Below are 13,362 nucleotides of genomic sequence, written 5' to 3' on the forward strand. Positions count from 1 at the left end.
AGTCAAATGAAAACCTTAAATTTGTAATAACAAATCGAAGTTTCGCGCCGTTATCCTGTAAGTTGGTAAGCGTGCTACAAACAGCGTGTAGAATGGACTGTAGGTGGCAGTAGAGATGGGCAAACTGAAACATGTAACTGTTTCGAAACAAATGAAACAGTACAATGAAATGTTTCGATACGCTGTTTCGAAACAGTGAAACAGTTTATGTTTTATATTCTAATAAACCTACACATATTATCATCTTGAATGTCTACTATATAAGTATATCCATATAAACACAAATGAGGTGCGAGAGCGCTAATCATATCGCAGAAAGTATGAAACTATCACTTAGGCGTCTTGGCAGTTTCGTATTTCCTGCAGCAAATGCGCTGCTTTCGTGTCGTGTGACTTTCATACTTTTCAATTGGCTGAGGACAGTCATAGCTGAAGACAGAAAAACCACCACGAACGGAATTGGAGATGGGAGCAAACTGCAGAAACAACGGATATGCTACTGGGATTCCCACATTCCATTAGTATGGGTAATATGGTAAATGGTTCTGAGCACTATGGGACTTAACATCTGTGGTCATCAGTCCCCTAGAACTTAGAACTACTTAAACCTAACTAACCTAAGGACATCACATACATCCATGCCCGAGGCAGGATTCGAACCTGCGACCGTAGCAGTCTCGCAGATCCGGACTGAGCGCCTAGAACCGCTAGACCACCGCGGCCGGCTATGGGTAATATACCCATCCTGCTAATTTCCATGCACGCAAAGGGAATCATTGTGGATAATAGGCACAGTGACTATAGAATCACAAATAACGCCAAATAATTCGAATAAATAACAAAATATAACAGAAAAAAATTTTGTCTTGCAAGGTGTCCCGAATCGTTACTATAAATTCATCACGCTTACCAGCCCTTCCCGTTCACCATTACACTATCACTGATATGTCGAACAGATTGCTTGCAATTATACCTACATCAAATTTATATATATGTCTAATAACTGTCACTCTACGCCTTTTTTTATTCAAAATGTTGTAGGCTTACTTGAGTTTCTTAATATGATTACTGTACATGAACAGAGAAGCGTATGTTATAAAAAAAGTGTAATTTAACTGAACGATTTTCACATATTTATTATTTTGAATGTGAATAATATGCGTTGTTTTATTGTTTGGTTAGTGTTTCTAAAGCAGATGTTACGCCATTTCGGAATAGGACAGTCAGCTAGAAACAAAGCTTTATTTTCGGATATCTTAAGCGTCATGCTATTGCTTGTCAAAAAGATTTCGACACTCTTGAAAGTGTTTCATGAAGTGGTATGTTAAATGTGTTTCAGTACATGTGCCGAGCCCGAATCTCGTCCGACACAGAGCGGAATGAAACATCACTGTTTCGATACAATTAGTCCGTTCCAAGCATAGGTGGACTGAAACAGCCTTATTTTGAAACAACGATACAGTTTCTGTGTCTGGCTCGAGATCGAATCTGGTCCGGTTATCCGAGACAAGGGCGGAATGAAACACCACTGTTTCAAAACAGTGAACCACAGCCGCTCCGAAACATTGAAACAGTTCGACGTATCGATACACTGTATCGAAACATAGAAACACTGGCCAAGTCTAGGTGGCAGCATAGTGCAGATGCACACATACCGTCGCAGTGTCAGTATAAAGATGACCGCTCCACTTGCGACTTGCACCAGGGAAGAACAGCGTTCTGTTATTCGGTTTTTGGGTAGTGAAGGTGTGAAACCTATTGCAATTCATCGACGAATGAAGGTTCTGTACGGTGATGAATGTTTGTCACAGCAGCAAGTCTACGAATGAAGTAGGAAGTTCGCAAATGGTGTGACTTCAGTGGAAGACGCTCCTCGTCCAGGTCAGGCACGACAAGTTGTGACTCCACAGAACATTGCAGCAGTTGAAGCCACAGTGAAGCAAAACCGCCGGGTGACACTGAATGACATTGCAGCATGTTTACAGATTAGTCATGGGTCAGCACACCACATTGTGCATGATGTGCTCCAGTTTCACAAAGTGTCTGCAAGGTGGGTGCCACGGCAGCTGACTCCTGAAATGAGAGAACGACGTGTTGATGCTTGTGAAGAAACTCTTCGGCGCTTTGAACGAGAAGTTGATGGCTTCCTTGCAAGAATCGTTACTGGGGACGAAACCTGGATTCACTTCCACCAACCGGAAACGAAGAGAGCGAGCAAGGAATGGCGCCGTTCCTCATCACCAAAACCAAAGAAGCTTCGAACAGAACCATCAGCAGGGAAGGTTATTCTGACTCTCCTTTGGGACGAAAAAGGCGTAATTTTGGAGCATTACATGCCTAGAGGTACCACTGTCACCAATGTGTCATACACAGATCTCCTAAAAAATCATCTGCGGCCTGCAATAAAATCAAAGCGACGTGGATTGCTGTCAGCAGGTGTCCTTTTGCAACATGACAATGCAAGGCCCCACACTGCCCGTACAACAGTTGCAACAATCACAGACCTGCATTTTGAGTGTCTTCCTCATCCGCCCTACTCACCAGACCTTGCCCCAAGTGATTTCCATATGTTTGGACCACTCAAAGACGCAGTGGGAGGAAAGATGTTCCGTTCTGATGAAAAGGTACACCACGCGGCGCATGAGTGGTTACGCCGTCTACCAAAAGAATTTTATTCTAAAGGAATTTATGCACTTTGTAAGCGCTGGAGGAATTGCATTGAGCGTGGGGGAGATTATGTTGAAAATTGATACAGCTTTGTTCCACTTCTGCACAGTAAATAATATTTTAAGAAATATTTAAGGTATTCATTTGACTCACCCTCGTAGAATTGCGTACCCTATACACCATACCGGACATCGCCTCAAGTGTTACTTTCTATGGTAGTAGTGCTGCGCTACTAACACAAGAATGTTTCAGTACAAAAGTGGCTATGTACTTGTACGCCAGTGGGCTACGCTTGCTTCGGCTTTGCTATTCCTTGCGCCATGTATACTAAACACTTCAGTAGTTGCTGGTATGGAAAGGCTCGTAGTTGGATCTCGGGGACCTTTCGACGTTTAAAGTCTGGTTCTTCCTCGGTCCTCTACCTCTGAAACTAGTGTGACCTCTACATCTACTTCCATTGCCCCGAGGCTGACAACATTTCCGCCTCGCATAACTTGTTTGCCCACAGCTTTAAACTCACATTGGTTGAGAACACTGGTCGTCTAACCCGCACTCCAGTCGACATGTCCCTTTCTTCACATTCTATTGGCAATTTGACAGCTGTGCGCAAATCGGTTGGACCCCTGCCTGTACTTGTCATGACGTCTCTGGCGGTAAATCTTCAAAATGCATCAAGTGTTCTCTGCTCAGCCTCTCGTAAAATCACTTCATTTACATCATTCAGTCCCAGCTCATAAGTACACCACTGATCTGTCTGCACCCTTAGCTGATCATTCAGTCCCAGCTCATAAGTACACCACTGATCTGTCTGCACCCTTAGCTGAGTGGTCCCTGCATCCAACTGCCATGCAACATGCCCGGGTTCGATTCTTGACCATCTGAGATTTTCTCCAGATGGGACTGGTTGTTGTGTTGTCCTCATTATCATTTCATCATAGTCGACGCACAAATCGCCCAGTGAGACGCCAACTGAAAAGACTTACATATCGGTGGCCGAACTTCCCCAGGTGGGGATTCCCAGCCATCAATGTCATACAGTCATCATCATCATCAACCCACTGACCTTTCTTATTGTGCCTGCAAATTCTTCCAGTAACTCTGCATGCTTTTCCGTTACTATGCCCAATTATTCTCTAAAATGTCTGGCACTATTCTGCATCGTTTACCTCTGGACTAACGATTTCTTGAACTACTCAGACGTTCTAGCTCCCTTGAGAGCATCCGTATGCCCCATGTAAGTGTTTGCTTCTCCTGCTAATCTCAGTTTTGCTACTCTTAAAAATTCCGTGTTAGACCATCCTTCCATCTCCAACAAATTCTTAAGATCTTTCATAACTGCTTGCAAATCCTCTGCTGATTTCCCAAACAAAGCGACAACTAAACTTGCAGCTGACAAGTCTATACCTCGATGTGGTGATCGAGGCTCCACTAGACCGCATAACGACGTATTAACTGCTCTAAGCTTTCCGATTATATGCGAAATGCCTCAAGCTCTAACATACATTGCATCTCTGACTCTGCAGAAGACTTGCCCTTCCCGACGCTCATTTTTAAACACCAGCACTCACAAAACAGACAAAATAAAATATATTAACTTAGTTCTTACGTCTCATCATTAACTATTCCGATTCACGACACTCCCTAGCCATACGCCCGTAGCGATTACTGGTACTGCTTCTGTAAACGGCGCTGAATGACCTCCTAAGTTATACTGCATACATCTAAAAGGTACAAGCCAATCATGACTCCCATTACCTCTAAAGTGCAACAAATCTACTGAATTTCTGCTTTTAACAAAATTTACCTTACAAAAAGGACGGCAGTGAAGCCTCTTTTCCATGAATAAACATTCAACAACAGTTACATTTTCTGGACTCACCACACTGTAGGGTGTAGGTTCAACGTCGCTCTAGAAAGGCGACGTCAGTGTCCTGAAATATGTGAAACAGGACTGTGGCCAGTAGATTTGTTCAGTGCTTTCAAATTCCTTTATTGCGGCTCTCCGCTGGGGTACATTTCAAACAGCAGCAGTGTAGCCGGGGCATCCAGCTGCCTCCTGCGTACACTATGTGATCAAAAGTATCCGGACACCTGGCTGAAAACGACTTACAAGTTCGTGGCGCCCTCCATCGGTAATACTGAAATTCAATATGGTGTTGGCCCACCCTTAGCCTTGATGGCAGCTTCCACTCTCGCAGGCATACGTTCAATCAGGTGCTGGAAGGTTTCTTGGGGAATGGAAGCCCATTCTTCACGGAGCGCTGCACTGAGGAGAGGTATCGATGTCGGTCGGTGAGGCCTAGCACAAATTCGTTGCTCCAAAACATCCTAAAGGTGTTCCAGAGGATTCAGGTCAGTACTCTGTGCAGGCCAGTCCATTACAGGCATGTTATTTCCGTGTAACCACTCCGCCACAGGCTGTGCATTATGAACAGGCGCTCGATCGTGTTGAAAGATGCAACCGCCATCCCGAAATTGCTCTTCAACAGTGGGAAGCAAGAAGGTGCTTACAACATCGATATAGACCTGTGCTATGATAGTGCCACGCAACAAGGGGTGCAAGCTCCCTCCATGAAATACACGAGCACACCATGACACCACCGCCTCCGAATTATCCTGTTGGCACTACACACGCTGGCAGAAGATGTTCACCGGGCATTCGCCATACCCACACCCAGCCATCGGATCGCCACACTGTGTACCGTGATTCGTCATTCCACACAACGTGTTTCCACTGTGCAATCGTCCAATGTTTACGCTCCTTACACCAAGCGCGGCGTCGTTTGACATTTACCGGCGTGATTTGTGGCTTATGAGCAGCCGCTCGACCATGAAATGTAAGTTTTCTCACCTCCCGTCTAAATGTCATTGATCCTGATGCAGTTTGGAATTCCTGTGTGATGCTCTGGATAGATGTCTGCCTATTACAAAAATGGTTCAAATGGCTCTGAGCGCTATGGGACTTAACATCTGAGGTCATCAGTCCCCTAGAACTTAGAACTACTTAAACCTAACTAACCTAAGGGCATCACACACAGCCATGCCCGAGGCAGGGTTCGAACCTTCTACCGTAATGGTCGTGCGGTTCCAGACTGAAGCGCCTAGAACCGCTCGGCCACTTCGGCCGGACTGCCTGTTAACACGTTGCGACCCTCTTCAGCTGTCGGCGGTCTCTGTCAGTCAAAAGACGAGATCGGCCTGTACGCTTTTGTGCTGTACGTGTCCCTTCACGTTTCCACATCGGAAACAGTGGACCTAGGGATGTTTAGAAGTGTGAAATTCTCGCGTACAGACGTATGATACAAGTGACACCCAATCAACTGACGACGTTCGAAGTCCCTGATTTCCGAGGAGCGCCCCATTCTGCTATCTCACGATGTCTAGTGTCTACTGAGTCGCTGAAATGGAGTACCTGGCAATAGGTGGCAGCACAATGCACCTACTATTAAAAACGTAAGTTTTTGGTGGTGTCCGGATACTTTTGATCACATAGTCTACGTAACTCATAGTTTCCAGTGGACATCGAGGCCGCAATGCCGCACGTGGCCGGTTTCGCTCGGCTGATGCTGCCGACGCGGCTGGTGACGTCAAACGGCATCTTGTCTCGCCCGGTGCTGCGCTCAAGTTGATATTCCCAAGCGCTGGTCAGTGTTCCACTATCGTTGGTCAGTTTAGTGTCGGACTTCAAAGCAAATAATGCAGTCTCCAAGAATACAGTTTACAATGAATTCTATTAGTTCAGGTTTCTTGTAACGCGGTCTATGATACAGGCTACTTTTACGTTATTACGAAAGAAGTTTTTAATATCTGTGTGAACGAGGATTATCAATATTGTGTCATATACTAATGTGCAGGGTGGTCCATTGATCGTGACCGGGCCAAATATCTCACGAAATAAGCGTCAAACGAAAAAACTGCAAAGAACAAAACTTGTCTAGCTTGAAGGGGGAAACCAGATGGCGCTATGGTTGGTCCGCTAGATGGCGCTGCCATAGGTCAAACGGATATCAACTGCGTTTTTTTAAAATAGGAACCCCCATTTTTATCACACATTCGTGTAGTACGTAAAGAAATATGAATGTTTTAGTTGGAACACTTTTTTCGCTTTGTAATAGTTGGCTCTGTAATAGTCACAAATATATGGCTCACAATTTTAGACAAACAGTTGGTAACAGGTAGGTTTTTTAAATTAAAAAACAGAACGTAGGTACGTTTGAACATTTTATTTCGGTTGTTCCAATGTGATACAAGTACCTTTGTGAACTTATCATTTCTGAGACCGTATGCTGTTACAGCGTGATTACCTGTAAATACCACATTAATGCAATAAATGCTCAAAATGATGTCCGTCGACCTCAATGCATTTGGCAATACGTGTAACGACATTCCTCTCAACAGCGAGTAGTTCGCCTTCCATAATGTTCGCACATACATTGACAATGCGCTGACGCATGTTGTCAGGCGTTGTCAGTGGATCACGATAGCAAATATCCTTCAACTTTCCCCACAGAAAGAAATCCGGAGACGTCAGATCCGGTGAACGTGCGGCTAATGGTATGGTGCTTTGACGACCAATCCATCTGTCATGAAATATGCTATTCAATACCGCATCAACCGCACGCGAGCTATGTGCCGGACAACCATCATGTTGGAAGTACATCGCCATTCTGTCATGCAGTGAAACATCTTATAGTAACATCGGTAGAACATTACGTAGGAAATCAGCATACATTGCACCATGTAGATTGCCATCGATAAAATGGGGGCCAATCACCCTTCCTCCCATAATGCCGCGCCATACATTAACCCGCCAAGGTCGCTGATGTTCCACTTGTCGCAGCCATCGTGGATTTTCCTTCGCCCAGTACTGCATATTATGCCAGTTTACGTTACCGCTGTTGGTGAATGACGCTTCATCGCTAAATAGAACGCGTGCAGAAAATCTGTCATCGTCCCGTAATTTCTCTTGTGCCCAGTGGCAGAACTGCACACGACGTTCAAAGTCGTCGCCATGCAATTCCTGGTGCACAGAAATATGGTACGGGTGCAATCGATGTTGATGTAGCATTCCCAACACCGACGTTTTTGAGATTCTCGATTCTCGTGCAATTGGTCTGCTACTGTTGTGCCGACTAGCCGCGACAGCAGCTAAAATTCTATCTACAGCACGTCGCTTGCAATACTGTCAAGAAAGGCATAATGCGGATTAGATCAGCATCTACTAGACATGATGGCATCACTATCCAGATGCAAAAGCCGGCCGAAGTGGCTGTGCGGTTCTAGGCGCTGCAGTCTGGAACCGCGAGACCGCTACGGTCGCAGGTTCGAATCCTGCCTCGGGCATGGATGTGTGTGATGTCCTTAGGTTAGTTAGGTTTAACTAGTTCTAAGTTCTAGGGGACTAATGACCTCAGAAGTTGAGTCCCATAGTGCTCAGAGCCATTTGAACCATTTGAACCAGATGCTAAAACTTATTATTGATCAACTACTGCCCTCTATAACAGACATTTTCAACGATTAATTAATCACAAGTGTTTTCCCTGAGGCCTGGAAACTGGGACAAATTAAGCCACTGCCTAAAAAGGACATCGCCACAGCATCATCTGACTACCGCCCCATCTGCCTTCTTCCTGCACTATCAAAGGCCTTAGAATATATAGTCCATGACCAGCTCACCAACTACCTAACTACTAACAACCTACTAGACGAATACCAATCAGGTTTCCGTAAACATCGAAGCACAACATCCGAACTGATAAAGGTGACAGATGACCTGAAACTTGCCATGGACAGACAAGAAGCGACTATCATTTTCTTCTTAGATTTCAGCAAAGCATTTGATACTGTCGACTTCGACATCTTACTAGTGAAACTTAGCTGTTGTAAACTTATCAGTCCGTCGCTGACATGGAAGACTGTAAACCTTTTTTCCTTCCCGTCTGGGCAAGCTGTGCAGTGATTAGAATACATGTCAAGCTTACTGGGACAGTGTAAATGCTAGCTACAATGAAGTCGATAATTCGATCGAAATATTGGCATTTTAAATTGATATTCCCCACAACTGACAAAATTTACAAAAAAAAAATGTGAATCTCTTTGTACACCCAGACACTTCTGAGAATGGCACATTAACAATTTGCAATTACGCGCCCCTGTTACCGGCAGCTGCGTTGATAAATACTCGGCACCTGGTAAGGATAACTTCTAGATCGAGAATATTAGGTAAGTTGTTGGAAGTCGCTAGGCGTTGGTGAAAATCTCGCTTCTGAGCACGAAAGGAGCTCTAACCGCAGAACTCTGCACGGAACACGCGTTGGTGCAATGCTGCGATACAGAACGTATATCTCCACTGGGGGCCGAACCGCACAATAACCCTGGGTTCGGTGTGGGGCGGCGGAGGGATGAAGTGGACTGCGGTACTCGTCGTGGGGTTGTGGACCACTGCAGCTGCGGCGGGGACGGAGCCTCTCCGTCGTTTCTAAGCCCCCGGCTAATATACAATACAATATAACGTATTTGTCATGTATTGTCTGTGTCATTTCTATGGCCCTATTTACTGCGTCGTCGATGGATTTATGTGATCGAAAACCAAACTGATGTGGGCTAAAGTCGAAGAGCTGTCGGTCCGACTGAAGTCTGTCGCACAGCAATCTCGCCTGTACCTTTGTCAGAATGAGGCATACTGGTCTGTACGTCTTAGGGACAATCGGGTCTTTGTCCTCCGCTTTCTTGATTATAACTGCATTTGCCGTCCTCCATAAATATTTGGTATTCGTCCTTCTAGCAGAGCATCATTAAGTAAGTCTGTCAGGTATGGTATGATAAGTGGAGCAGCTTGTTTGATGGTTTCGGTGTTGATGCCATCAGGGTCCGGCGCCCTTTTATTCTATATTTTGTGTATTACCAGTGCAACTTTCTCTCGGGCAAAGGGGATGGTGATACCTTCGTTTTCGTATTTGTCACAAAATAGTCTGCTAGGGGCGGTGTGAAGTTGGTTGTCCTGAGTGTGGTTATCGTCAGGAAGTAGTTTGTTTAGGAGATACTGTGCTGTGCATTTCCAGCCTACTGTGGTAGTGCCATCTGGTTTCTCCAGTGTTGATAATACTGCAGGATACGTTCAGTGTGCAATTTAAACGACCCCCCCCCCCCCAGATGTTTTTCTGTAAGTTTGTCCTAACATATGTGTCCCAGTGGTCTTTGCTGGTTTTATGTAGTTCGTCTTTGTATCGTGTTTTAGCGTCATGATAGTGTCGAAGTCTAATTTCTCTTTCCTGTGCAGTCTTTGATTTTTGGTAATATTGTCGTTTATCACGGGTGTCTTTTCTTAGTCTTGTTAATAGCACTGACCATGGTGCCCCTTGTTTGGGTGCGTCGCATGCTGCAGGTATTGCTGTAGCTTGTGCTCTCTGTAAGACATCTGTAAGAACGTGAGCTCTGTAATGCTGCAGGTATTGCTGTAGCTTGTGCTCTCTGTAAGACGTCTGTAAGAACGTGAGCTCTGTAATCTATGCTTCTTTGGGTGCCACATAGAGGAAACTCTTCAGTTACTTGCCTTAGGTTTTGCCAGTTTGCTTTGCGTAGCAGCAACTTTGGATGTTGTAATGTGACTGTGTCTGTGTTTGTTTTTGTGAAAATGTTAATGTTACAATGTTGTTATATACGTATATATACGGACTTTGAGCTGAGGTCTTGTGTTAAAGTGCCACAGCAATGCCTCTGCGACGTGCATGGCGTCGTCGCTGGCGGCGCAGCGTACCTGTTATCGCAGTTTGAAGGCGATTGATATTGACTTGGCTGCGCAGTTTAATAAACAGCAATTGATTGGAGGTCCAAATGTATTTCGTGGACTCCATCTGAACTTCACCTGTGATGTACAAGCAGTGTTTGGAGGCAGTACCTGGTTGACACTTGCTGTTGTATGGGGCAATCAAGCAGATTATGGTGGCCTTGAAGCATTTCCAGATGCTAATATTTTGGCTTGGAAGACATGGAGTATAGCTGAGACTATATATATATATACGTATGCATCGTTTATATTCTTTGAAGTTTGTCTGTCACATGTCTCATAAATTCTTTGGTTCATTTTTTGGTGTAGTTGTGATGATCTCTGGCAACTGTGTGCATAATTGCGTTATTTGCGTTACAGTAATGTTATTGTTTACTACAATGATTTCAACCTTGGCGTTGTTCGTGCCTTGATTTGCATGTGCTGCCTCGGAAGGCCTGTAATTCTTCCATCTCGTGTGTATTGTTCCTGCAGACACAATATGTCCGCACATACCATGTTCACCAACCTACCAAGCTCTGCAGCCACCGTCGTGCTACGCATACAGTTTGGATGCAAGACTTTACGCTATGAAAATTTAGTAAAGACAAAGAACTTCGGCCCGCTCTGGGTGTAATCGAGGTACACGCGTCCATGCGCCCTTACAAGATCCTTGTAGACATTGGCATGCTCAATGTCTTCATTTCTTCGTTCACATGATTTACGTAAAAGATAACAGAGTTCGAGTTTATCTGTTGGTAGGTTTTCGGTTAGTAGAATCATTCTGCCTGTTTGTTCAGTCGTGGGGTATCATACAGCGTCGCTCAATGGGTGATTCAGTCTTGTTGCCAGTCTTGGTGCAGTTTGAAAACTCCTTTCTTTCCCAGTCGACTTAGGTGCAAGTCCTCTTCGATGTCATCGTAGTCTATTTTGTTTCTTACTTCATGGTTCTGCAACTCTGTTTGATTAGCTGCGTCGTGGTTTTTATCTCTTGGTGTAGTTTCCGGTTTCGGGTGATGTTATGTCTCGTCAGCTGAAGATTGTTGTGATTTTTCAGTGTGAGCTTTTCGTGTGTCCATGTTGTTTTTAGTATCCATATGGTGTGTTATCTCTTTTTGTTGTTTGAAGTTTTCTGTTTGCGTTTGTTTCTCATTGATAACTGTTTATTGCACCTGAGTTGTCTTTTCGTGCATATTGCCATTGCAGACGAAATGTTTGCATGTATGGTTTACATTTTGATGTTTCATTATACGGTAACCTGTCCTCTGTCGAGAGAAGAATTAATTTACGTTTATGTTGTTTCCTTGGGTCAAGATGTACTGGTTTTAAGCCTGTGTCATTATCCTTTTCTGCATGGGCTTCACCGCGTCTCGGACGTCTGTTGTCATTGATACGTACTTCTGTTAATTGTGGTGTGTTGTGTTTAACGACTGTCATCGCCCTGCTCTTGGTGGACAACGGTTCAGTCCCGCGTCCGGCCATCCTGATTTAGGTTTTCCGTGATTTCCCTAAATCCCTTCAGGCAAATGCCGGGATGTTTCCTGTGAAAGGACACGGCCGACTTCCTTCCCCGTCCTTCCTTAATCCGATGAGACCGATGACCTCGCTGTCTGGTCTCCTTCCCCAAACAACCAACGAACCTGCTCTTGGTGCGCATGACTATATCTTGAATGTCTACCGTCCTCTTTATGTACTTCTGTTGTGTGTAGTGCGTTGTTTTTAAGATCTTCTTCACTCAGAGCTTCCTCTTCCAGGTCCTCTACTCTGAGACAGGTCGCCGTTTGGAGTGTAGCCCACTGTAAAAATTCGTTTTGATGTGCCTCGCCACATTGTAGTCCATGGCGCCGTAGAAACACGCATCGTCGATGTAATCTGTTAGGCTAAAATATTTTTCTTGGACAATGTTGCAACCACTGGGTCGCCTTCCATTGGAGAGTCTGTGGTAAACATCAGCCCAAGTTGTTGCCTCCAGGCTACTGCACGTCGCCACGCCCTTGTTTTGGTTGCTGGTGATTTGTGTTTCCTTCTGCGAGGTGGGATGCTGGTGTTCATATCTGTGTTTTGTTGAGAGGACGTCTGTACATTTCCGTAGTTAGTACTTGTATTCATATCCCAACTTACATATTCAAAGAATGTTGACTCACTGCTTTCGTTTTGTTGTATGCTAGTTGACATTATTGGTTGCGTCGTACTCCGTTTTTTCTATTGGTATTTTTTAGAGTTCTTTGCAAGTAGGGCATTCTAACCCCCTGGTTCGTTACATGTTCTTTTCATGTTATTGCAAGGAATACAGCTAACAGTTGTTTCTTCATGACATTCGAATTTTTTATGACCGGGTTCCACACATTTCCTGCAGATAGCTTCCCTGTCACATCTTTTCGAAGAATGGCCAAAATTCCAATAGTTGAGGCACTTTTGGACTGACCCATAGTCCCTAATCCGTAAAGAATTAAATTGTATGTACACTCTATTCATCTGTAATAACAGTTATCTGACCCTTGGTGTCACCTCTAGAATATTATTTACCGTTCTTTTTCCTTTCGGACCTATTTTGAATTGTATTTTGACTTCTTGTTTGAAATTCCTCTTTGGTGATGTGGTCGCTGAGATTTATTTCAAACAGTTTTTCTAGAAAGTCTTCATCTGCGAGTGTTGTTGGAACGCCGTGTACTGCCAGTAGTGGTCTTAGTTTTCTGGCTTCTTCGTATCGAATGTTCTTTAAGTTTGATGTTTTTTCAAAAACCTTCCTCTTGTCTGCATGTGTCTCAGTTTCAAGAATTTCTGAGTTTGCTGTGTTCTTCATTGCTTTAACTTTTATTGTATCAAGTCTAGGGTTTATCGCTTTAGTTAAGGTTTCCCTTATGGCTTTTACATCCTGGTTGCTCTCTGATTTAAAATAGAGGACAGTTGCCTGTTTATTTCTTGCTAAT

The sequence above is a fragment of the Schistocerca serialis genome, chromosome 3 (genome assembly GCF_023864345.2).
Source record: "Schistocerca serialis cubense isolate TAMUIC-IGC-003099 chromosome 3, iqSchSeri2.2, whole genome shotgun sequence".
NCBI classification, from domain to species: Eukaryota; Metazoa; Arthropoda; class Insecta; order Orthoptera; family Acrididae; genus Schistocerca; species Schistocerca serialis.